This window comes from Dasypus novemcinctus, chromosome 24 (assembly GCF_030445035.2).
Source record: "Dasypus novemcinctus isolate mDasNov1 chromosome 24, mDasNov1.1.hap2, whole genome shotgun sequence".
Taxonomy (NCBI): Eukaryota; Metazoa; Chordata; class Mammalia; order Cingulata; family Dasypodidae; genus Dasypus; species Dasypus novemcinctus.
Genome location: NC_080696.1, coordinates 5442088 through 5467685, shown reverse-complemented (window position 1 = coordinate 5467685; position 25598 = coordinate 5442088).

Genomic DNA, 25598 nt, shown 5'->3' with positions numbered 1-25598 from the left:
GGAAGAGGTCCACCTTCATTTTTTGCATATGTGTGTGTGTGTGTGTGAGTGTGTATCCATATCCAGTTTTACCAGAACCATTTGTTGAAGACACTATCATTTTCCAAATGAGTGGACTTGGGACCCTTGTCAAAAACCAATTGACCACTGATGTAAGGGTCTATTTCTAAACTCTCAATTTCAGCCTATTGGGCTGTATGTATGAGCTTTTGCCAGTACCATGCTGTTTAATTACTGTAGCTTTATAAAAGTTTTAAAGCTGGGATGTAAGCCCTCCAACTCTGTTCTTTTTCAAGATATTTTTGGCTATTCAGGGCCCTTTTTCCTTCCATATAAATTTTATGGTTGGCTTTCCCATTTCTGAACAAGAAGGTGTAATTTTGATGAATCTGTAAATCACCTTGGATAGAATTGACATCTTTACAATATTTAGGTCTCCAACCTATAAACACATTTACATCCTTGGTTAAACTTAATCCTAGATATTTGATTGTTTTATTGCTATTATAAGTAATTTTTTCTTTTTCTTTATTTTTTTCTTTATTTCCTCTTCAGATTGTTCATTACCAATGTGTAGAAACACTATGGATTTCCACATTTGATCTTGTACCCTGCCACTTTGCTGAATTAGTTCATTAGCTCCTATAGCTTTGTTGTGAAGTTTTTCAAGATTTTCTATATAGAGGATCATAGCATTTACAAAGAGGAAACATTTTACTTCTTCATTTCCAATATGGATGACTTTTATTTCTTTTTCTTGCCTAATTGTTCTGGCTAGAACTTCAAGTACGATGTTGAATAACAGTGGTGACAGTGTGTATTCTTGTCTTCTTATTCCTGATTTAGAAGGAAACTTACAGGCTTTCATCATCGAATATGATGTTAGCTATGGGTTTTTCCATTTCTAGTTTTCTTAATATTTTTATTAGGAAAGGGTGCTGGATTTTGTCAAATGCTTTTTTCTCTGTCAATTGAGATGATCATGTAGTTTTTTCCTTATGTTCTATTAATGTGGTATATTACATTAATTGATTTTCTTATGTTGAACCAACCTTGCTTACCTGAGGTAAATCCCACTTCATCATGGTATATAATTCTTTTAATATGCTATTTGAATTCAGTTTGCTAGTATTTTTGAAGATATTTGCATCAATAGTCATAAAGTATATTGGTCTGTAATTTTTTTTCTTGTGGTATCTTTATCAGCTTTGGTATTAGAGTGATGTTGAACTCATATTGCATGATAGGGACTGTTCCCACCTCTTTGATTTTTTGGAAGAGTTTGAGTAGGATCGAAGAGGTGGAACACTCCCTAACTCATTCTATGGGGCCAACATAATCAAATTCATCAGTGAACACATGTGGTCCTGGGATTTTCTTTGTTTGCGAGTTTTCTTTACATGTTACTGGTTTGTTGAGTCCCTCTGTTTCTGCTTGAGTCAGTATAAGTAGATGGTGTGTTTTAAGGAGTTTGTTCATTTCATATAGGTTATTTAATTTATTGGCATACTGTTGTTCATGGTGTCCTCTTATAATTTTATGGTGTCCTTTTTATTTGTTGTGGGGTTGGTAGTAATGCCCCCTTTTATTTTTTTAGTTTAGTTATTTGTATTCTCTTTTTTTTTTCTTTGTCAGTCTAACTAAAATTCTGTCAATTTCATTGATCTTCTGCTAGCTTTGGGTTTACTTTGCTCTTCTTTCCTTAGATCCTCCAGTTGTGAAGTTTAGTCTCTGATTTGAGATCATTCTTCTATTTTAACAGAAGCATTGAGAGCTATAAATTTCCCTCTCAGCATGGACTTTGCTTCATCCAGTTAGTTTTGTTATGATGTGCTTTCATTTTCATTTGCCTCAAGATATGTCCTAATTCCACTTGTGAGTTCTTCTTTCACTATTGGTTGTTTGAGTGCGCTGTTTAATTTCCATGTATTTGTGAATATTCCAGTTCTTTTTTTGTTATTGATTTCTAACTTCATTCCACTGTGGTCAGAGAAGATACATTGTATGATTTAAATATTCTAAAATTTATAAAGACTTGTTTTGTAACCTAACATATGGTCTATCTTGGAAACTAATCAGTATGTCCTAGAAATGACTGTATATTCAGGTGCTATTGGGTGAAGTGTTCTATATATGCCTCTTAGGTCTAGTTGTTTTATAGTATTATTCAAGTCTTCTATTTCCTTTCTTCTATTTGTTTTATCCATTTTTGAAAGTGATATACTGAAGTCAATGTTAAGGTAGAACCATCTATTTCTCCCTTCAAATCTGTCAATAGTTTCTTCATATATTTTGGGTCTCTGCCATTATGTGTGCAGAAACATATACACACACACACACACACACACATATATATATAGAAATTGTTATGCCCTCTTGTTGAATTGACCCCTTTATCAATATAATGTGATCTTCTTTGTGCCTTATAACAGTTTTGACTTAAAGTCTACTTTATCTGATATCAGTATAGCTCCCTCAGCTCTCTTTTGGTTACTATTTGCATCCTATATTTTCCCCCATTCTTTCACTTTCAACTTACTTGTATCTTTAAATTTAATGAGTCTCTTATTAATAGTATATGCTTGGATCATGCTTTTTTAGCCATTCTGCCTTTTGATTGGGAAGTTTAATCTATTTATATTTATAGTAACTACTGAAAATGCAAGACATTTTTCTGCCTTTTTGCTAGTTGGTCTTTGTATGTCTTATACTTTTTGAACCTCAATTCTTCCATTAATGCCTATTTTCATATTTATTTAATTTTTTGTATTGTACTATTTTGAATCCCTTCTCATTTCCTTCCATATATATATTGTGGTTACCGTGGGTTTAAATTTAACATTCTAAATCTATAACAGTTACAATTGTTATGATACCAGCTTAACTTCAGTAGCATAAATCTACACTGTCCCATACCCCTCCACTCTCCTGCCGTCTTGTACTTGTTATAAATTATATCTTTATACATTGTATGTCCCACATCATAGATTTATCATTACTCTCTAACCATTTGCATTCTAGAACCTGTAAGAGCTAAAAAAAAAAGTAGAGTAACATACGAAAATATACAATACAATGATACTGGCATTTATACTTATCCTTATCAGATGTCTTCGTTTCTTTATGCCACTTCAATCCAGTGTCTAGTTTCCTTTCCTTTCAGTCTGAAGAACTCTCTTTACCATTGCCTGTAGGGTAGGTCTAGCAGTGACAAACTCTCTCAACTTTGTCTGGGACTGTGTTAATCTCCCCTTCATTTGTGAAGGATAGCCATGCCAGATATAAAATTCTTGGTTGGAAATTGTTTTCTTTCAGCACTCTACATATTTTGTCCCACTGTCTTCTTGCCTCCATAGTTGCTGATGAGAAATCAGGACTTACTCTTATTGGGACTTCCTTGTACATAACATATTGCTTTTGTCTTGTAACTTTCAAGTCTCCCCTTGTGCTTGGCAGTTGACAGTTTAACTACTATATGCCAGGACATGTGACTCTTCAAGTTTATCCTGTTTGGAGTTCATTGGTATGCTTGAATGTGTGAATTAATGTTTTGGTAAATTTGAGAAATTTCTTGCTATTATTTCTTTGAATATTTCTTCTGCCCTTTTCTCTCTTTCTTCTTCTTCTAGAACTCTCACAATGCATATTTTGGTACACTTGATGGTAAACCTCAGGTCTCCTAGGTTCTGCTTACTTTTTTTCCATTTTTTTTCTTTCTGGTCCTTAGTCTAAATCATTTCAATTGCCTTGTCTTTGAGTTCACTGATTCTACTGCCAGCTCCAAGCTGTTATTGAAACGCTCTAGAGAATTTTTCACTAGAATAATTACAGTCTTCAACTCCAATGGTTCTGCTTGATTCCTTCTTGAAATTTCTATCTCTTTATTAAGAGTCTCATATTGTTCATTCACAATTTTCTTGATATCCTTTAGTTCTTTCTCCCTGCATTCTTTTATTTCCTTAAGTATACTGAGGATCATTTTCTGAAGTTTTTGTCCCATATGTCCAAACTCTGGTCTTCTTCATTGATGTCCTCTGGATTTTTATCTTGTTCCTTTGAATGGACCATCATGTCCTGTTTGTTTGTCTTGTAATCTTTATTACACACTATACATTTTAATATTTTAAAGTGAGAAACTCTGGGATTTAGTCTTTGAGCCTCTTTGTTCTTTAAGTTTATATCCAGCTAGCGATATGACAGAGATTTCCTTGAGTTATAGGAGCTAGCAAAAACAAACCAAGACAAAAATAAATAAATAAACAAATAAATAAAATAAACACCTTTAAAAGTCTTTGCAAATTGGCTCTGCCCTGGGTCGACGTCTCCTTCAGAGTTTAGCCCTCCTATCAGGAAGATCAGTCCAAAGTGAAAGCATAGGGTCCTCTACATATTTTCTGAACCTACACTTATCCTGGTCTTGTGATCACTCCTGACCTTAGGAATTCCCTTGTTTACAGGGATTCCAATGCCCCCTTTACCCTGTACAAAATAAACTTTGCCCCCTCTAGACTTTCCTCTCTCTCAGGTGCTCTATTTTATTTCTTAAAGCAGGTAATTCTTTGCCCCAGATCTGTTTAACTTAATTGTTTCTTAAACTGCTTTAGCTGTCTGAAAGCTGCTTCTGCCTCCAGGGCAAGTTCTGGGAAGGCAAGCCAGAGATGAGTTTCCTGGTTCAGTCTTTCAGGCTGCCAGTAGATTGGCACCAGCCTACAGGCACCACTGTAATTGCATAAGGGTAACTGTTCCCTCCAGATCTGGGCTAGGGACTCACAATTGAAGCAGAGGCTGGCTCCACATGGTACTAGCAAGGGGTTGGAGGAGGAATCTGGAAGGGTCCCATGAGCTTCTCTTATCATTTTTAAAACTGTCTTTTCTTGATTTGGCACCCACCCAATTACTGCAACCTTTAACCGTTGTCTGGAGTTTTGAGGAAGATGGCTCCACAAGATTTTGCTAGTTGTTCAAAGATTCTCAGCAGGAATGACATCCTGGAGTATTTTATGCTACCATCTTGGTTGACTGAACAAAATAATATTTTTTAATATTTCTCTCTCCTACTTAAAATCCTTCATTGACATCCCAGGGTCCCTGGAACAAAGTTTGAATGGCAAAAAAGTTTTTCATGATCTGGTTTCTGCTTATCTTTATAGCCTTGTCTCTTACACCACCATCCCCACCCACCTTCTTTCTTTCCCCAAGATCTGATTCTCTGCTGGTAAGCTCAGGTATACTCTGGAGTGTCCTCAGTGCATAAAAAGTCTTTTTCCTGGTATAGTCTTCCTGCTCTGCGTCTATCCCCCAGCACTGACTTTCTCTGTGGTTAATTCTGACTCATCATTTAGATGTCACCTTGGATATCACTTCCTGGGATCAGTGACTCTCCTATGTATTTCTAAATATGCCTGGTGCTTGCCTGCTTATTGGTTGGTTTACTCCATTTCCAAGCTGCTATGAACTATATCTTACTGCTGTTGTATTCCCATCATTTAGAATGTCATACGCCACATAACAAGGGCTCTACAAATGTATGCTGAGTAAATAAATGAGTGGGTAAATTACTTTCCATGTAGTAAAGCAGTGGTTCTCAAAGTGTAGTCCAGTGACCAGTAGCATCAGGTCCACCTGGAAACTAGTTAGAAAAGCAAATTCTCACAGCATCACCACAGACTTACTAAATCAGAAATTTGGGGTTGGAACCCAGCCATCTTGATTTTAACAAGCCCTCCAGGTGATTCTGAGGCACGGTAAGTTGGAAAACCACTGTCCTGGAGCCTGGCACTCACTGTTGGCTGCACATGACAATCACTTGGGGTTTTTGTAAAAATGCTGGAACCATCCCCCTCTTAAGCTTTTTTATTCCATTAGGTTGGGGTGGATTCTGAAGTATTTTTTTAAAGCTCCCCAGTTGGTTCTAATATGTACCTGGGATTCAGAACCTTTGTCCTAGTTTTCTACCTCTCCCTTATCACACACACAAAAGTACCTATAAAATGGTCACAGTTCAGTGCCACTCCACCAGTTCCTCTGGGCTCCCCCAGGACAATATGATCAAGGTACTTCATCAGTTCCAGCCTAACGTCCAGAATTATTATTCAACGTATGGTCCGTGATCAACAGATTTTGCATCTCTCCCATGTGTTTAGAAATGCAGAAACTCAGGCTCTACCCCTGATTTGCTGCATCAGAATATGCATTTTAACAGGATCTCCAAGTGATTTGTATGCACATTATTTGTGTGCAGAGCACAGAATTCAAATAGATTCTTGCAGGTCATTTGTTCAGGTCTATAGCAGCATATGGTCAAAGCTATTTGCCACAGGTTTTCAATGGAACTTCTGAACAGGGCCAAAAAAAGTAACGCTCAAAGTCAAATGGCTTCATTGGTCAACAGCAGAGAATGGACTCCACTGGCCTTGGCTTCCATTGGCCATTGGTCAGAGCAGGTCATTTCTACTCAAGGGCGCTTGAAAAGCTGGGCCATCACAGAAGACCCATGCATACACATCTTGAGATAATACATTTTAGGGCTCTTCTAACCCAGTCACGTTTATTGAATGCTTACTGTGTGCCAGGCACTGTGTTAAGTACTCGGCACATATTATCTCATTTAATCTTCCCAACAACCACTGGAAGCTCATGCAGTCGTTATCCCCATTATGAAAATAATGAGGGAAGCAGAGGCATTGAGCTCATGAGTGTGACCCAGAACTGAAACCCAAATCCATCCTTCCCTGAAACCTGTGGTATTAACCACAATAGTGTGTTCATTGCTTACTCTCACGGAGAATGAACAACGACCACAACAACTGTCTTTTAACAGTATTTTAAAAGCCCCTCATTGCTCCTCCAGCAATTAGAAGAGCCAGAATTAAATAGAATAGTTGCTGTGCCAACCCACAGAAGTCAAATATAACCAGGCAGCAAATTAGAGTAAACATTTAGGAATCCCTTGCATGTGGTGGCACACGACTCCACCCACCCTTCTTGGCACAAGCCAAGACGTTGATTATACGGATCCCGCTGGCATTTCACGTCCTTGTGCGAGTTATGCAGGGTATCCTCCTTGCTGCTGCACGTGAACATGACCAGACTCATTTAGGTAATTTGGCACATTATGAGAATGACTCAGTAGTGCAGACAAGGGCAGGAGCTCCAGCTTTTGCATATCCCCCACCCCACCACCCTTACCCTTTTTGTTCAATCACCTGGTGCAAACGGAGAGAGAAAAGAGGTTTGACACGATGGTTAGGGCTGAAAGTCATTTTCTAAGAACTGGGGTTTCCTCACTGTCAGAGTAACCAATTGGCCTGGAGCCATTAACTGCAACTAGTTAATAAGCTCTGAGAGATATATCTCATCTAAATCACTTTTGCCTTTATTTGGAGCAGAATTTATGTCCCACATATGCTAGTCAATCAGCATGGCTCATCACTCCCAGCATTCCATTCTGTTGACTGTCCCCCCATTAACACATGTTAACCCAATTTGTATGCATGGGAATTTACCCAGAAATGTCCCTAAGCACAGGTCAGTAGTGGAAGCTGTGAACATTCAAATGGTCTTTCTTTACACTGGGTCAGAGACGCTCTCATTGCCAGATAGCCTCTGATGGGAGAAGTGCTGGGCTGCGGCCACCGCCTGGCAGCTGGCTGCTCACGGATGGAGCAACTCTGAAACAGGTCAACCCTGTGCCCGGGGCCCCAGGAGCGTAGTCCTAATTAAAAACATATTATTGCCAATGTCGTTAATTCATATCACAACTTTGTTTGGAGTAACTGAAAGGATAGCTCATAAAGTCCTGAATGTTATTACTGAAAGAAACTGGGAGATAATCTTGTTGAAATCTTTTTCTTTATATGGGTGAAGAAGCTGAGGTCCTAATTACTTGAAAATTTGCCGATGTCATGAAATACATGCAGAGCCAAGGGTAGAATTTGCACTTTCTGACGTCCATGCAAAGTGCCAGTTCTACCACTAGGTTGAAGCAATGGGTCCCAAATCTGGCAGTTCAGAATCATCTAAAGATTATTTAAAGATATAGATCTCCTGGCCCCACTTTCAGATATGTTGATATAGTAGAAATCTAGAAAAGAGCCCAGGAATCTGTATTTTAAGTAGCTTCCTAGATATCCATGTGTACTCAGGAAAGCATTAGACCGTATAACAGGCAATTCAGAATCTGACCTAAATATATAACAAAAACACAAAACAGTCTTCAGGCAAATGCAGTGGAATCTGGGATTATCAGCTCTTTTGGCTGGATCTCCAGGTAAAGCTGCATAAACGCTGACATCCCCAAAAGTAGATTTTGTTTTTCTGATTTTATCAGAAAACATCCACGTGATCAAAATCAGGGCATTTCTGAGCTCAGAAGCTCAGAAAAGTAAAAAGACTGTATCAAAATTCCCATACTTAATCAACAATAAAATTAGATTTGGATCAAAATCTTTTGCGGGCCCTTTTTCCTCCCCTGAGCCAATTTACAGGAGTGACTCTAGAGATTATGATGCATACATGTAACTGATGACAGAAGAAATCTCTCGAAGCTTTTTCTTGCTTTAGGACTTCGCTCTTATCACCCCTTGCTGCCCTCCACTCCCATGATGAGTACTGCAGGGGGCACTCGTAATGATTTTCTCAATTCCACTGGGAGTCCACAGCTCTGTATTGAAAAGGGTAGGGGGCTAAGGGGGACTCCACGCCCTCCTTGCCTTGTTGGCACAGAGGAATACGCACAGACACATACGTACAATACACACACATGCACACATCAAAAAGGAAATAATTTTATATCCAAAATGGTATTTTTAATCCAAAAAGAAATAATTTCAGTAGGTTTCCACTATCCAGAGAAAACACCTCTGATATCTTTAATAAATGTATGACTTGCAGTCATTTATTTCTACATTTGTTTTACAAAAAAGAAGCAGCGATGAATTCTTAACAAGGAGACACCACGCTTAGAAAACAGATTTCTCAATTGGCTCAGTAGTGTTCGCTATATGAGAATATTTTAGGAGAAACCATCGTGTATAAAGTTTGTCTTTGGTGGGGGGGGTATCCCAGATTCCCATTTCTTCCAGGTCTTTAAGAACTTTTCCAAGAAAGGCTCAGAAATGCACTAACACTGAGGTGTCGAGGGCTGACAACAGATGGAAAAGTGACAGCACAGGAGCTTTGAGTTATGGAGCACTTAAGAAAGAACAGTCAAAAGTTCAAGTACAGCATGGCAGGTGACTGAAGCTAATCCAATCAATGTGGTCCCCTCCCTGGCAACAGTGATTGGTTCAGAGGTTGTCCTGTGACTAGCCTGGGCCAATCAGCATGAACCACAGGACTTTGGGGGGTGGGGGGGTGGAAGGAGGGGGAAGTGAGGGGTGGGGATTCTGGAGCAAATATTTTCTATTTTTTGTTAGACATGGGTGATCAAGCAGCCTCTGGAAGCTAAATCAGAACCATAGAGGAGCCTGCTTTTATGATGCTATTACCTCCAAAGGCAGATCAGATAGGTTGGAAAAAACACAAAAAATGGAGAGGGAATGTGGATCAAGTGGTTGAGCACCTGCCTGCCACATGGGAGGTCTGGGTTTGGTTGGTGCCTCTTAAAGAAAAAAAAACAAACAATGAGCAGACAATGAGCAAACAGAGAAGGGAGCCATGAGGGGTGGGGGGTGGGAAGGAGTACATCGCAGAGCCATTGGATTGACTCACCTGTAGACTGGCCTGCACCTGAATTTATGAGTTACATGAGGCAATTCTTTATTTAAAAAGCCATTTTGAGTCCAGTTTTGTTTTCTAAGCAATGTATTTGTGGGCCCTTGGGTAAACTACTGCTTGAGTTGTACACTGTCAGAAACATTTGAATATAGATTGGTAGGAATTTTGTTTAACTTTTTAAAAACTATTTTGGCCTATGAGCATTATCATAGTCACATTTTTTCCATCTTAATTACCTGTCCTTTCACACTTAAGGAAGACTGTATTATCCACATAATTCCAGTCTGACCATTGAATTTAATTGCTGCTGTTTGTTGGTTTTCCTAGCAGTGGGGATTATGCCCTTTGTTAATCATAGGAATATTAGCTCATATAATAATCTTCATAATATCCTTAGGAATAGCTATTATTTTCCCACTTTTACACATGGCAAAATGGAGCTCAAAAAAGAGTTTATTAACTTGCCTAGAGTTTGGCTATGAATCCTAAATTGTACTTTTAACCTCTGTGTTGACTGATACACAATATTTTGCTTGATATTTGTAAATAATGCTTTACTTAGCTAAGCAATGGATGCGGCTTGGGAGCCAAGGAAAGAGCGAGTTCTTCTCAAGCACCCCACTCCTAAGCAAGCCTCTCCAGCACCACCAGATCACTGGTACCCACTTCAAAGACTGGAGGGGTGATTCGTACAGGTAGGAAGGTGATAATTGGAAAATATGGATGAGCTGAACACAAATGTAGCCAGCTAAATGGTATTATTGAAATCATTATTGAAAACTATTTATTGATATTGAGAAGCCTTTCAATATTCCCATGTATTGGGGACCAGAAGAGCCATTTTTATGTTATCTTGGGGGGTCGGGTAGCAAATCTGTTTTTGCATACAGATCATGAACCACATTTATGTACAGTTAGCAGGAAGTATGAAGAAAAGAGAAACTATTTCAAGGGGCTAGGTGGTAGATTCCACATGTCCTCGGGCATAGTTTGTGAACTGAGTACTGAGTATTTGAATGTACCAGTGGTTAGGGGCACATGTGCACTTAGAGGCTATGGATGCATGTACTTACGCATTAAGGTTTTGTGTTTTTTTTATTGAATTGTCTTTTTTAAGGTACATAGATCACAAAAAAATGTTACATTAAAAAATATAAGAGGTTCCTACATACCCCAAGCCCCACCCTACCCCACTCCTCCCACATCAACAACCTCTTTCATCATTGTGGCCCATTCATTGCATTTGGTGAATACATTTTGGAGCACTGCTGCACCGCATGGATTAAAGCTTACATTGTAGTTTACTCTCTCCTCCAGTCCATTCAGTGGCAGGATATATAAGGTCCTGCATCTGTCCCTGCAGTATCATTCAGGACAACTCTAAGTCCTGAAAATGCCCCACATCTCATCTCTTTTTCCCTCTCCCTGCCCTCAGCAACTACCATTTTCTCCAGATCAATGCTACAGTTTCTTCCATTACTAGTCACAATAGTTCTATAGTAGAATACCAGTAAATTCACTCTAATCCATATTTTATTCCTCCATCCTGTGGACCCTGGGATAATGATATCCACTCCACCTCTATATTGAGAGGGAGCTTAGATCCCACATGGTTGATGGATGCAAATCTCCTGCTTGGAATTATAGGCACTCTTGGTTCCCAGGTGTGGTAGTTGACCATCTTCACCTCCCTGTTAGCAGACCTGCTCAAGTTCAATAAACTGGAGAGTCGGAGTTGCAACTCTGCTGAGGCTCAGGGCCCAGCTGGCACATGGACAGTCCAGAGATTCAAGTCTCCTGGGTATACACCAACCCTAGCACCAACCACAGTTTCAGTAAAAGTGGCAGAAGAGGCATGTAGAGAAAGTTCCCATCTGAATACAACTCCATCACACTCATGAACACAAATTCCAAAATAGGGCCCACTGACAAGGTACTGAACCCCAGAGCCAACTGCCATGATCGTAGAAACTGTGTGTCTCTGTAACCCTCAGGAGCACCAGTACTTGGAGTTGTATCTACTTTGGCTGTCTCTGGGATCCTGCTAAGGTGTGCATAAGTGTGACTCCTCTGATGACCACCTGACTCTTTTTTGAAGACTCTTAGCCATATATATTCATTTGTCTTTACCACTTCCTCCTTTTATTCAAGTTCTTTTTCTAGTTGTATCACTAATTAGTGATTGGTAGTAATCCCTTGGCGCCAGGGAGGCTCATCCCCAGGAGTCATGTCCCATGCTGGGGGGAAGGTATGTGTTTACATGCTGAGTTTGGCCTAGACAGTGGTCACATTTGAACAACTTGGAGGCTCTCAGGAGGTAATTCTTAGGCACCCTGCAGTTCTAGGCCTAATTCAAATTTCGGGCATACAGGAGTGAGCGCACCTGAGATTCTCTCTTGCAAAGAAGTGGCTGGGCAGCTTTGGAAATTCTTTGGGACCAGGCTGTTTCAGGATTTTGCAGGGCAGGAGGTGTCTGGACATTGATTTGGTAGGAAGGTGCTGCAGGGAACACCTCACATTTGCTGGGTTTCCTCATCCTCCGCTGCCTCATTTCTGTGTGAATTGATTTTGGCTACCTACACTATCCCCTTTCCCCTACATCTTGATATCCTCCATCATCTACTGTCTCTCCTATATTCCACCTCCCTTTCTTTGATCCCCAGAGTGTCTAACTCTTAATTTCTAATACCTTTGTTTTGTTTTCTGTCTTTTATCCACTCTTGAAACTATTGCCTTTCATTTCTCTTTCCCTCTCTCATGAAAACACTAGCTTTTTAATTCATACCATATTCCTCCCATATTCAGTCCACTACCTCATTATAGGTACTCGACCTACTGCTATAACTCTACACAACTTACATGAATCTAATATCCATCCTCCCAGATCTCATATTGTTGCTCTGTTAACATTTATTACCAATACTACTTTACACATTTTCCTTTCTTACACAATTGCCTTCCCTGGCCCTAATACTTTCCTTCAAAGTGAACTCAGCCAGCAATAAGAAATTAGAATAAGAAGAACAAAGTGACAAAGAGAAGATATAACACTTATGCAAAAACAACAGCTAATTAATCCCCAAGACTAGACAAAGAAGCTAAGGAACTGATTAAACCTGTCGAGATAAAATGATGACCAGACAGCAACAAAAATCTACAAACCAAACCAGTAATCAGGAAAACATGGCTGAATCCAATGAACAAACTAAAAACCAGGAAAGGGAGCAGAACTTCGCACAAGTAATTAAAGATCTCAGAACATATATCACCGAAAAATTTAACGAAGTAAAGGAAGAGGTTAACAACATGAAGACAACACTTGGAGGGGAAATTGCAGACATATGCAAAAAGATAACAGATATGATGAGAATGAACACCACAGTTCAAGAAATCAAAAATACACTCACAGCAAATATCAACAGGCTAGAAGAGGCAGAGCAGAGAATTAGTGATGTGGAAGAGAGTACATCGGAAATCAAACAGATAGTAGAATTGATCGATAAAAAGATAGAAAAAATCCAGCTAGGACTTAGGGACCTGAATGACAATGCAAAACGCTCAAACATATGCATTATAGGAATCCCAGAAGGAGAAGAGAAGGGAAAGGGGTCAGAAGGAATGTTGTAGGAAATAATGGCTGAAAACTTCCCAAATCTACTGAAAGAGACAGATGTACATATCCAAGAAGCACAGCGCCCCCAATCGTCATAAACCCCAACAGGCCACCCAAAGACATATACTTGTCAAATTATCCAACGCTCGAGACAAAGAGAAAATTCTAAAAGCAGCAAGAGAAAAGAAAACCATCACATACAAGGGAAGCTCCATAAGATTAAGTGCTGATTTCTCATCTGAAACCATGGAGGCAAGAAGGCAGTAGTATGATATAGTCAAGGTATTAAAAGAAAAAACTTTCCAACCAAGCATACTCTATCCAGCTAAACTAGCATTCAAAAATGATGGAGAGTTCAAAATATTCACTGATAAACAGAAACTGAAACAGTGTGCCAACAAGAAACCTCCCCTTCAAGAAATTCTAAAGGGAGTTCTGCAGGAAGAAAGGAAAAAACAGGACAGGCAGAGTTGGAGGAGAGTGTAAGAGCAACAAAAAAGACAAAAAGAGATGGGGGAAAAAAATATGACAAACACAAGTCCAATCAAAATATGGCTAACATAAATAATTCCTTGAAAGTAATAACACTGAATGTCAATGATTAAACTCACCTATCAAAAGATTCAGACTGGGACATTGGATAAGGAAATATGACCCATCTATATGCTGTCTACAAGAGACACATCTTAGACCCAGAGACTCATGGAGGCTGAAAGTGCATGGTTGGAAAACAATCTTACAAGCAAACAACCAAAAAAAGGCAGGAGTAGCTATATTAATATCAGACAAAATAGACTTTAAATGCGAAACAATTGTGAGAGACAAAGAAGGATACTACATTTTAGTGAAAGGGACAATCTGTCAAGAAGAACGAACAATCATAAATATTTATGCTCCTAACCATGGCATCTCTAAACACGTGAGGCAAACGCTGGAAAAACTAAGTGAAAGAATAGATGCATCTACAATTATAGTGGGGGATTTTAATACACCACAATCAACTCTGGACAGAACATCTCAAAAGAGAATCACTAAAGAAAAAAAATATTTGAACAGTATATTAGAGGAGCTGGATCTAATAGACATATACAGATCATTACACCCAAACACAGCAGGATATACATTTTTCTCAAGTGCACGTGGATCATTCTCCAAGATAAACCATATACTAGGTCACAAAGAAAGGCTTAATGAATTCAGAAAGATCGAAATCATACAAAATAATATCTCTGACCACAGTGGAGTGAACCTGGAAATTTGCAAGGGCCAGAGGCCCAGATTTCACACCAAGATTTGGAAATTAAACAGCACACTCTTAGAAAAACAGTGGGTCAAAAAGGAAATCTCAAAAGAAATCAATGATTACTTTGAAACAAATGATAATGACAACACAACATACCAAAATTTATGGGATGCAGCAAAAGCAGTACTGAGAGGGAAATTTATAGCCATAAATTCATGCATCAAAAAAGAAGAATGAGCAAAAATTGAAGAATTAACTGCACATTTGGAGGAATTAGGAAAAAAACAACAAAGTAATCCCACAGGAAGAAGAAGGAAGGAAATAACAAAGATAAGAGCAGAACTAAATGAAATAGAAAATAAGAAAGCACTTGAAAAGATAAACAAGACCAAGAGCTGGTTTTTTGAGAAGATCAATAAAATTGACAAACCTTTAGTGAGACTAACAAAGAAAAAAAGAGAGAAGATGCAAATACACAAAATAAGAAATGAGAAAGGAGATATCACCACTGACCCCACAGAAATAAAGACTATCATAAGAGGATACTTTGAAAAACTATATTTCAACAAAAATGACAATTCAGAAGAAATGGACAAATTCCTAGAAACACATATGCAGCCTAACAAAAGAAGAAATTGAAGATCTCAAAAAACCAATCACAAGTAAAGAGATAGAATCAGTCATTAAAAACCTCCCAACTAAGAAGAGCCCAGGGCCAGACAGCTTCACAGGTGAATTCTACAAAACATTCCGGAAAGAACTAACACCAATCCTGCTGTAACTATTCCAAAAAATTGAAACAGAAGGAACACTGCCTAATTCCTTCTATGATGCCAACATTACCCTAGTACCAAAGCCAAACAAAGACACCACAAGAAAGGAAAATTACAGACCAATTCCTCTAATGAACCTAGACGCAAAAATACTTAACAAAATACTTGCTAATCATATTCAACAACACATTAAACGAATTATACACCACGACCAAGTAGGATTCATTCCAGGTATGCATGGATGGTTCAACATAAGAAAATCAATCAAAGTAATACACCATATAAACAGATTGAAGGAAAAAAATCACGTGATTATATCTATAGATGCAGAAAAAGCATTTGACAAAATACAGCACAATTTCTTGATAAAAACACTCCAAAAGATTGGAATACAAGGAAATTTTTTAAACATGATAAAGAGTACATATGAAAAACCTACAGCCAACATTGTTTACAATGGAGAAATCCTAAAATCCTTCCCTCTAAAGTCAGGAACAAGACAAGGATGCCCACTGTCTCCCCTTCTATTTAACATTGTCTTAGAAGTACTTCCTCGAGCACTGAGGCAAGAACCAGATATAAAAGGCATTCAAATTGGAAAGGAAGAAGTCAAAATTTCATTATTTGCAGATGACATGATCCTATACATAGAAAACCCTGAGAGGTTTACAACAAAGATTCTAGAACTCATAAATTAGTCTAGTAAAGTTGCAGGTTATAAGATCAATGCACAAAAATCAGTAGCATTTCTGTACACAATAATAAGCAAGATCAGGAGGAAATCAAGAAACAAATACCATTCACAATAGTAAATTAAAAAATTAAGTATTTAGGAATAAATTTAACTAAAGATGTAAAAAACTTATACACTGAGAACTATACAAGACTGTTCAAGGAAATCAAAGAAGACCTAAATAAATGGAAGAATATTCCCTGTTCATGGATAGGAAGACTAAATATTATTAAGATGTCTACCCTACCAAAACTGATCTACACATTCAATGCAATCCCAATAAAAATCAACACAGCCTTCTTTAAGGAACTAGAAAAACTAACTATGAAATTTATTTGGAAAGGAAAGAGGCCCCAAATAGCCAAAGACATATTGAAAAAGAAAAACAAAATTGGAGGAATCACACTACCTGACTTCAAACCATACTAAAAATCTACAGTAGTGAAAACAGCATGGTATTGGCATAAGGAGAGACACATAGACCAATGGAATCAAATTGAAAGTTCTGATATAGAACCTCATATATATAACCATATAATATTAGATAAAACCACCAAACCCTCTCAACTGGGAGAAAGTGGCCTATTCAACAAATGGTGCCTGAGAACTGGATATCCATATGTAGAAGAATGAAAGAGGATTACCATCTCACACCTTATACAAAAATCAACTCAAGATGGATCAAAGACCTAATATAAGAGCCAAGACCATAAAGACCTTGGAAAGCAGTGTAGAGAAACATCTACAGGACCTTGTAATAGGAAATGGCTTCATGAATATCACACCAAAAGCACGAGCAGCAAAAGAACAAATAGATAAATGGGACTTCCTCAAAATTAAAGCCTTCTGCATCTCAAAGGAGTTTGTCAAGAAAGTAAAAAGGGAACCTACACAATGGGAGAAAATATTTGGCAACCATATATCTGATAAGAGACTTATAACTTGCATATATGAAGAACTCCTATATCTTGAAAATAAAAAGATAAACAACCCATTTAAAAAATGAGAAAAAGATTTAAACAGACACTTCTCCAAAGAAGAAATACAAATGTCTAAAAAGCACATGAAAAAATGCTCCAAATCTCTAGCTATCAGGGAAATGTAAATCAAAACTACAATGAGATACCATCTTACTCCCATAAGATTGGCAGCTATGAAAAAAACAGAAGAATACAAATGCTGGAGAGGATGTGAAGAAATGGGAACATTCATCCACTGCTGGTGGGAATGCAGAAGGATCCAACCATTCTGGAAGACAGTTTGGCGGTTTCTCAAAAAACTAACCGTAGATTTGCCATATGACCCAGCAATACCACTGCTGGGTATATACCCAGCAGAATTGAAAACAAGGACACAAACTGATATATGCACACCAACGTTCATAGCAGCATTGTTCACTATCGCCAAAAGTTGGAATCAACCCAAATGCCCATCAACAGATGAGTGGATCAATAAAATGTGGTATATACATACAATGGAATACTACTCAGCTTTAAGAACAAATACACTACAAACACACGTGATAACATGGATGAATCTTGAGAACCTTATGTTGAGTGAAGCAACCCAGGCATTGAAGGACAAATACTACATGACCTCAATGATATGAAATAAGCAAGCTGCCCCAGAGAGCTAGAGACTGGAAGATAGGCTTACAGGAAATCGGGGGTGGAGGAAGGACGTGAGCTGACGTCTGGAGGGGTGGAATCTATGATGAGCTGGCGGCAAGTATGAGCACAAAGAAGAGATAAAATGGGGGCAAGGGGTTGCCTTTGGGTGGGGCTTTGTGGGTTTGAGGGGGGCTGGGGATGGGCGGATGGGTAATATTGCCCAAAAAATTGGGGGGAGGGAGGGGCAACATACGAACATAGGAGATTGTCAGGTGTTGGTTGAGAGTAAAATGCTGAGAAAACCATATCAAAATATAATTAGGAGGGTTGCCTGTTTAGGATGCTCAGAGGGAATGGTCTGACGTGGGACAGACTCCTGGGGAATGTCTGAATGCTCATTTTGCCAGGGTGGGTTGTACCATTGGGTAGAGACCCAAGTAGTGAGAGTGGGGGTGGACCCACATCCTGGGGAGGACTAATGCCATCAAATAGAGGGAACTGTATCTCTTGAGAGAAAGGGTGGCTCCCAGGGCATTAGGGAAGTTGAGCAAGTCAGGCCCTGAACACTGTTGCAAGTATCTCTGGACGTGGCTCCTTGGGAAATGGAGATTGGCTGTCACTGTGGGCCCCAAGGGGAAGGGAAAGTGGATGTTGAATGGATGGAACCAAGGTAAATGTGGGGGCAAGAGAGGAGTTCCATGAAAGTACACAAGGATGGATATAAAACATGTAATATTACACCAAAAACATATAGGGGACGACAGACTAATAATGTAAACCATAATGTAAAACATAGGATAACTAAAAAGTTTAGAAAACTGTATAGCCTAAAGTATGGACCACAATGTAAGCACAGATGTCACCTTGTTTGAAAGCTATTGTCTCGGAGTCTGTACATCAGTTTCAGTAAATATGATATGAATAAGTTAAAAGATTATTGCTGTGGAAGGGAAAAGGTTTTATGGTGGGTGTGCGGGAGTACTGCATATTGTATAGATGAATTACTATGATCTAAGACTCTTGTGAAGAGAAGCTCAATAATTAGGAAAAAATAAAAGAAAAAGATAGGATGTAGAATTTTTCCAAATCAATATGTATTCTGTATCTAACCTTTAAACTCATTGATATATTCCATTTTACTAGTAAGGGAACCTGGCATTATATTGGGCTTCACTTTTCAGGAAGTTTTGGATCACAGAGTGGTTCAACAATGGCAGTGGAGGAATACTGGTATGGGATGTTATTGACAGGCGATATATGGTTGACAGGGAGTTATACAGGGCATATGTCCAGGGTGCATGGAAATGTTTGGATATACTCATAATGGAAACAATTAAAAACAACAGCTGACAGCTGGGGGCGGGTACTGGGTTACTGGCCGGGGGGGTTCTGTCATGGTCCCTAGGAGAGCAGCGGCAGTCCCCCAGGTGCAATGGTAAGGACCAGGAAGGAATGAGTGTCCAACAGTGAGCCCCTGATACTAATGACTATGCTTGTGAGCCTATACACCTGAAATAAGAACAAGGCCTAGAGCAGCACTGTGCCCAAGAGTTCCCTCCTGACAGCCTCCATATTACTCAAATGTGGCCAGTCTCGAAGTCAAACTCAGCATGTAAATGCAATGCCTTCCCCCCAGCGTGGGACATGACACCTGGGGATGAGCCTCCCTGGCACCGAGGGATCACTACCAAGTACCAGCTGATGACGTAACTAGAAAATGACCTTAAATTAAAGGTTCAATGCGGACCAGCAGAATATCCCTGTCTACATATAATAACAGGAGTTAAAAATGCTGTTTGACCTAAAGTAAGGGGGAAATGGAAAAGACAAATGAGTTCATATGGCTGAGTTTCTAAAAAAGAGTCTGGAGGTTGTCAGAAGGATTGCCCTTATGCACACCTGAGCAGAGTCTCAGAGACAGATAAAGTAGATACAACCCCAGATATTGGTCCTTTTGAGGGCTAAAGAGACCCACAAATTCTAAGTTCATGGCAAATGGGGTTCACTGCCATGCCAGTTGGCCCTTCTTTGGAGCTGGTGTTTCTGCGTGATGGAGCTGGACTCAGATAGGATCTCTTTTCACAAGACTTTCATGCTACTTTACTGGAATTGTAGTTGGTGCTGGGGCTTAAGATATATCTAGGGGATTTGAATCTCTGGACTGACAATATGATAGCCAGGCCCTGAGCCTCAACAGACTTCAGCTCCTACACTCTGATTTATTGGACTTACCCCACTCAGCTAACATGGAGTTGAAGAATGTCAACCACCACACCATGGAGCCTAGAGTGCTTACAACTGAAAGCAGGAGGATTGCATCCAATATTCATGTGGAATCTAAACCCCCTCTTGACATAGATGTGGAATGGACACAACCAAGCCAAAGTCCACAGGAAGGAGGAATACAATGATATTCTATTCATGAACTATTGTGGTTAATAATCGAGAAAATGTGGCATTGATGTGGAAAAAGTGGCCATGGTGGCTGCTGGGTGCAGGGAATGGGAGGAAGAGAAGAGATGTGGAGGCATTCTCAGGACTTGGAGTTGTCCTGGGTGGTGCCCCAGGGACAATTGCCGGATGTTGTATGTCCTCCCATGGCCCACTGGATGGAACTTGGGAAAGTGTGGGCTATGATGTGGAACACGGGACATGGGGTGCAGCGATGCACTGAGACGTACTCACCAGACGCAATGGATGTGACATGGTGATGGGGGAGAGTGTTACTGTGGGGGGAGTGGTGGGGTGGGGGCGGTGGGGGCGAATGGGGACCTCATATTTTTTAATGTAATATCTTTTTAAAAAATGAATAAATTGAGTAGAATTTGGGGAAAAAAATTTCAGGCATACAGGTTCATAGGCATAGTCATCAGTATCAAGGGCCCATCATTGGAGTATCCTTCTTCACTGGTCTTTGTCCTTGCACTTGGGGGATTGTTGTTGTTCCATTGGGGAATGTGAGAGAGCTCCCCTGGCTAGGAACTCAGCACTCCCTCAGTTGTTGCCTGTAACTGTAACTACTATGAAAATACCCAACATATATCTGAACATTTTTATATACTGTATATACATGCCCTGGAGAACTCCCTCCCAACCATGTGTCCCCCATTAATAACACCCCACACCAGCATTCCTCCCCTGCCAAAGTTGAACCCCTCTGTGTTCCAAAACTTCTTCAAAAATGAAGCCTAAAATATTGCCAAATTCAATTAATAGGAAAATGAAATAGTAGTGGTAGGTTTAAAGATTAGAAATAGAATACATATTAATTTAGAAAAACTAAAATAAAGTCAAAATAAATTGGGGTATTAAAAATGAAAAATATCACAAAACTTTGTTTTTGACATTTTGCCTTTCATCACTGTAATAGGTGTTGACCTGTATGTACAGTGACAAGACAATTTCTTTCATTTCTTCCTCAGTGTGTACATCCTTTCTTTTTCTTTTTCTAAGTTTTAATTTTGTCTTCAGAAAAGTTTTAGATCACAGTAAAGTCACATATACAATATAAGGAACTCCCATATATTCAACATCAAACCCTTTTCCCCCTTCCCAGCAATGATCTTTTTACATGTTCATGTTATATTTTCTACAGCCGATGTACAGATATTGACACATAGCTATCAAACATGGTTCCATTTTGATTTACACTATGGTTTACAGTTTAGACTGTACAATTTTCTAAATTTTTAGTTACCTGATGTTTTACATTATGGTTTATATTTTAGTCTATAGACTTTTATACATTTCTGGTGTAGTTTAACATGTCCTATATCATCATCATTGCATGATCTTGTGGAACACTTCCATTGCCCCCCCAGTTACCCTACTTCCATCTATTCTATTCTTCTCTTCCCTTCCCCTCAGGGCCCACAGTGACAATCAAGCTTCACTGCTTGAAGGACCAGATTCACAGATACTTGCAACAATGCTGAGGGCTTGACATACTAGACTGCTCTCCCCCATTGGAAACCAATAATTCTCGAGAGACACAATTCCCTCTATTTCAGAACATCAGGCCTCCCCAGGATGGGGGTACACCTTCCCACTCATTGTATGAGTCTCCACCCAATGACATAACATGCTATGACAAGATGAGCACTCACACACTCCCTAGAAGACTGCCCCTGTGCCAGATGCCCCACCTTAAGCACCTTAAACAGGTAGTCTTTCCTTATAATATTTTCTAAAGAGTTTTCTCAACATCATAGTTTCAACCACATACCCGACAATCTCCCATGTTCAATTGCTCCCCCCAAGTCCTCGGGCCATCTGACCCATCCTCCCAACCCTACCCCCCCTCAAACATGCAAAGCCCTACTCAAAGGTATCCCTATGTCTCCATCTTCTCCTTTCCCTGTACAGATACTTAGCTCCCCTTTATCATAGATTTTATCAATCTAGGCATCAGCTTACAACCTTTACACCTCCCCCAATTTCCTGTAAGCCTATCATCCAGTCTCTAGCTCTCTGAGACAGCTTGGTTTGCTTATTTCATATCAGAAAGGTCATGTAGTATTTGTCCTTCAATGCCTAGCTTGCTTTGCTCAACATAAGGTCCTCAAGATTCATCCATGTTATCACATGTGTTTGTACTGTGTTCCTTCCTAGAGCTGAGTAGTATTCCATTGTGTGTATATATCACATTTTGTTTATCCATTCATCTGTTAATGGGCATTTGGGTTGATTCCAACTTTTGGCAATAGTGAATAATGCCACTAAGAACATTGATGTGCATAATCAGTTCATGTTCTTGTTTTCAGTTCCTCTAGGTATATATCCAGCAGTGGAATTGCTGGGTCATATGGCAAACCTATAGCTAGTTTTTTGAGAAACCACCAAACTGCCCTCCAGAATGATTGGATACTTTCTGCATTCCTACCAGCAGTGGATGAGTGTTCCCATTCCTCCACATCCTCTCCAACACTTGTAGTATTCTGTTTTTTTGATAGCCACCAGTTTTATGGGGTGGGATAGTATTTCATTGTTTCTGTTTGATTTGCATTTCCCTAATAGCTAGTGATTTCGAGCATCTTTTCATGTGTTTTTTAGCCATTTGTATTTCTTCTTTAGAGAAGCATCTGTTCAAGTTTCTTGCCCATTTTTTAAATGGGTTGTTTGTCTCTTTATTTTCAAGATATAGGAGTTCTTTATATATGCAGGATATTAGTCTCCTACCAGATATATGGTTACCAAATATATTCTCCCATTGGGTAGGCTGTCTTTTCACTTTATTGATGAAGTCCTTTGAGGTGCAAAAGGCTTTAATTTTGAGGAGATCCCATTTATCTATTTGTTCTTTCACTACTCATGCTTTGGGTGTGAAGTTCATGAAGCCATTTCCTATTACAAAGTCCTGTAGTTGCTTTCCTACATTGTTTTCCAAGGTCTTTATGGTCTTGGCTCTTATATTTAGGTCTTTGATCCACCTTGAGTTCATTTTTGTAAAAGGTGTGAGATGGTAATCCTCTTTCATTCTTTTGCATATGAATATCCAATCCTCCAGGCACCATTTGTTGAAGATGCCGTTCTTTCCAAGTTGAGTGGACTTAGTGGCCTTGTTGAATATCAGATGACTGTGTATATGAGCATCTATATTAAAACTCTCAATTTGGTTCCATTGGTCAGTGTGTGTACCCTTGTGCCAATACCATGCTGTTTTCACTACTGTGGCTTTGTAGTATGTTTTTAAGTCAGGTAGTGCAATCCCCCCAAGGGTTTTTTTTTTTAATATTTCATATTCCTTGTACTGTTTTAAATTTCTATAGACTATGTAGAAGAAAAATATAAATCTTCACATATTTTGAGGTAGAGTTGTAAGTTCATACAAACATTGATGACAAGTGTAAAGTTTGCTCTCACTTGTAAATAATGCCCCTTCCCCTCCCTTCTCCCTTTCCTTGCCACCTCCTCTCCATTTCCTTTCCCTCCCCACCCCAGTCCACCCTCTGGCCCCCAAAGATTCATGCCCATGCCACATGTAACATATATTTGCCCCATCCCAACATGCTTAAAAGTCTCAACCCATTATAACAGCAACTCAAGTCCAAAATCTCATCTAAATACCATCAGTTGAAAAGTCCTAAATCTCATCATCTAAATCAGATATGCCCCATGGGATCTAAGCCCTCTCTCAATCAAAAACAGAGTGGACTTCACCATGCCAAAATCTTCAAGATTGAGGAATTAACAAACATAAGGGGGGAATACAACTACAGACTAAAGTAGACTTATTATTATTCTGGCAATGGAAGAACTTGTATCATTGATATAAAGGCAGTGGCCACCAGAGGTTCTGAGGGGAGGGAGAGGGATAAATAAGTATAGCATGGGGCATTTTGGGGACTTTGGCATTGGGCTTGTCCTGCATGACATTGCAATGATGGATACAGACCATCATACATTTTGTCAAAACCATGAAATTGTGTAGTGCAAAGTGTAAACTATAATGTAAATTGTAGTCCACAGTTAGTAGCAGTGTTTCAATATGTATTTATCAATTGTAACAAATGTACCACACTAATGAAAATTATTAATAGGAAAGTGTGGAAGGGGGAGGGAGTGGGGTATATGGGAATCCCCCTATATTTTCAATGGAACGTTTATGTAATCTAAAACTTCTTTCAAAATAAAATTTAAAAAAATAAATCTATATGGTTGAAAGTCTGGATATGATTCATTCTGGGGCAAAATTCCTGTCTATCTATGAATGTGTGAAACTATTTTTTTTAAGATTCATTTATTTATTTCTCCCCACCCCCACTCCCTTGTTGTTTTGTGCTCGCTGTCTGTTCTCTGTGCCCATTCACTGTGCATTCTTCTGTGTCTGCTTGTCTTTTCTTTAGGCAGCACCAGGAGCTGATCCTGGGACCTTCCAGAGTGGGAGAGAGGTGCTCAATCTCTTGCGCCACCTCAGCTCCCTGGTCTGCTGCATCTTATTATCTCTCCTCTGTGTCTCTTTTTGTTGCATCATCTTGTTGCACCAGCTGTCCGCACAGGCCAGCACTCCATGTGGGTCAGCATGCCACATAGGCCAGCTTGCTTTCACCAGGAGGCCCAGGGAATCAAACCCTGGACCTCCCATATGGTAGATGGGAGCCCAATTACTTGATGAGCCACATCTGCTTCCCAAATATGTGAAACTAGAAAACAAATTATCTGCTCCCAAAGAACTTTGCTAAGACAGGCATAGGATAACATATATAGACATTCCCATTCCAACATGGAGAAACTGGAAGAAAGGAGTCATAGGTCCAAGGTGATTTCAATATTCACCTGGGAAAATTTCATTATGTCTCAAGGTCTAAGAAAGTCCTCTGAGGCCCATGGCTTCCTCTTTCATGAAGGGAAGCATATGTTTGTGGCGGAGTCGTTTATCAGCCTGTTTCCAGAATTTGGGGGGGTCTGACAACCGTCCTTCATGCGATCCTCCCTCTGTCCCTCTGTCCAAGCTGGCAGTATTTCTGTGTATGGTTTATTATGCACCAGGATGATTTGTGTACTTTACACGTCTCCACTCCTTTCATGTGTACAGCAGCCCTAGGGGGTTGTTACAATCGTTTTGTAGTTATGGAAAATGAGGCACAGAATGGCAAAGAACTTTGTCCAGAGTCACGCAGCTTCTAAGGGAAGGAGCCAGACTCTGACCCAGGCAGCGAGGGCTCTAGAATCTGTGCTCTTAGGCCCATGCTGTACTTCCTTTTCATCATAAATTATCATTGAACTTAAGACTCTAGAAAACTTCTAAAAAAAATTGCTAATCTAAAGATATGTTACATATATTTATATATGTAAAGGACTGAATCGATATATTTTCCCAAATAAAGGCAAGCTGTATTTTTAGAGTTTGACATGGTTGCTTTAAAAAGATTTAAGTGAAAAAATGTCTTTAAAGGATAGAAAATGCAGC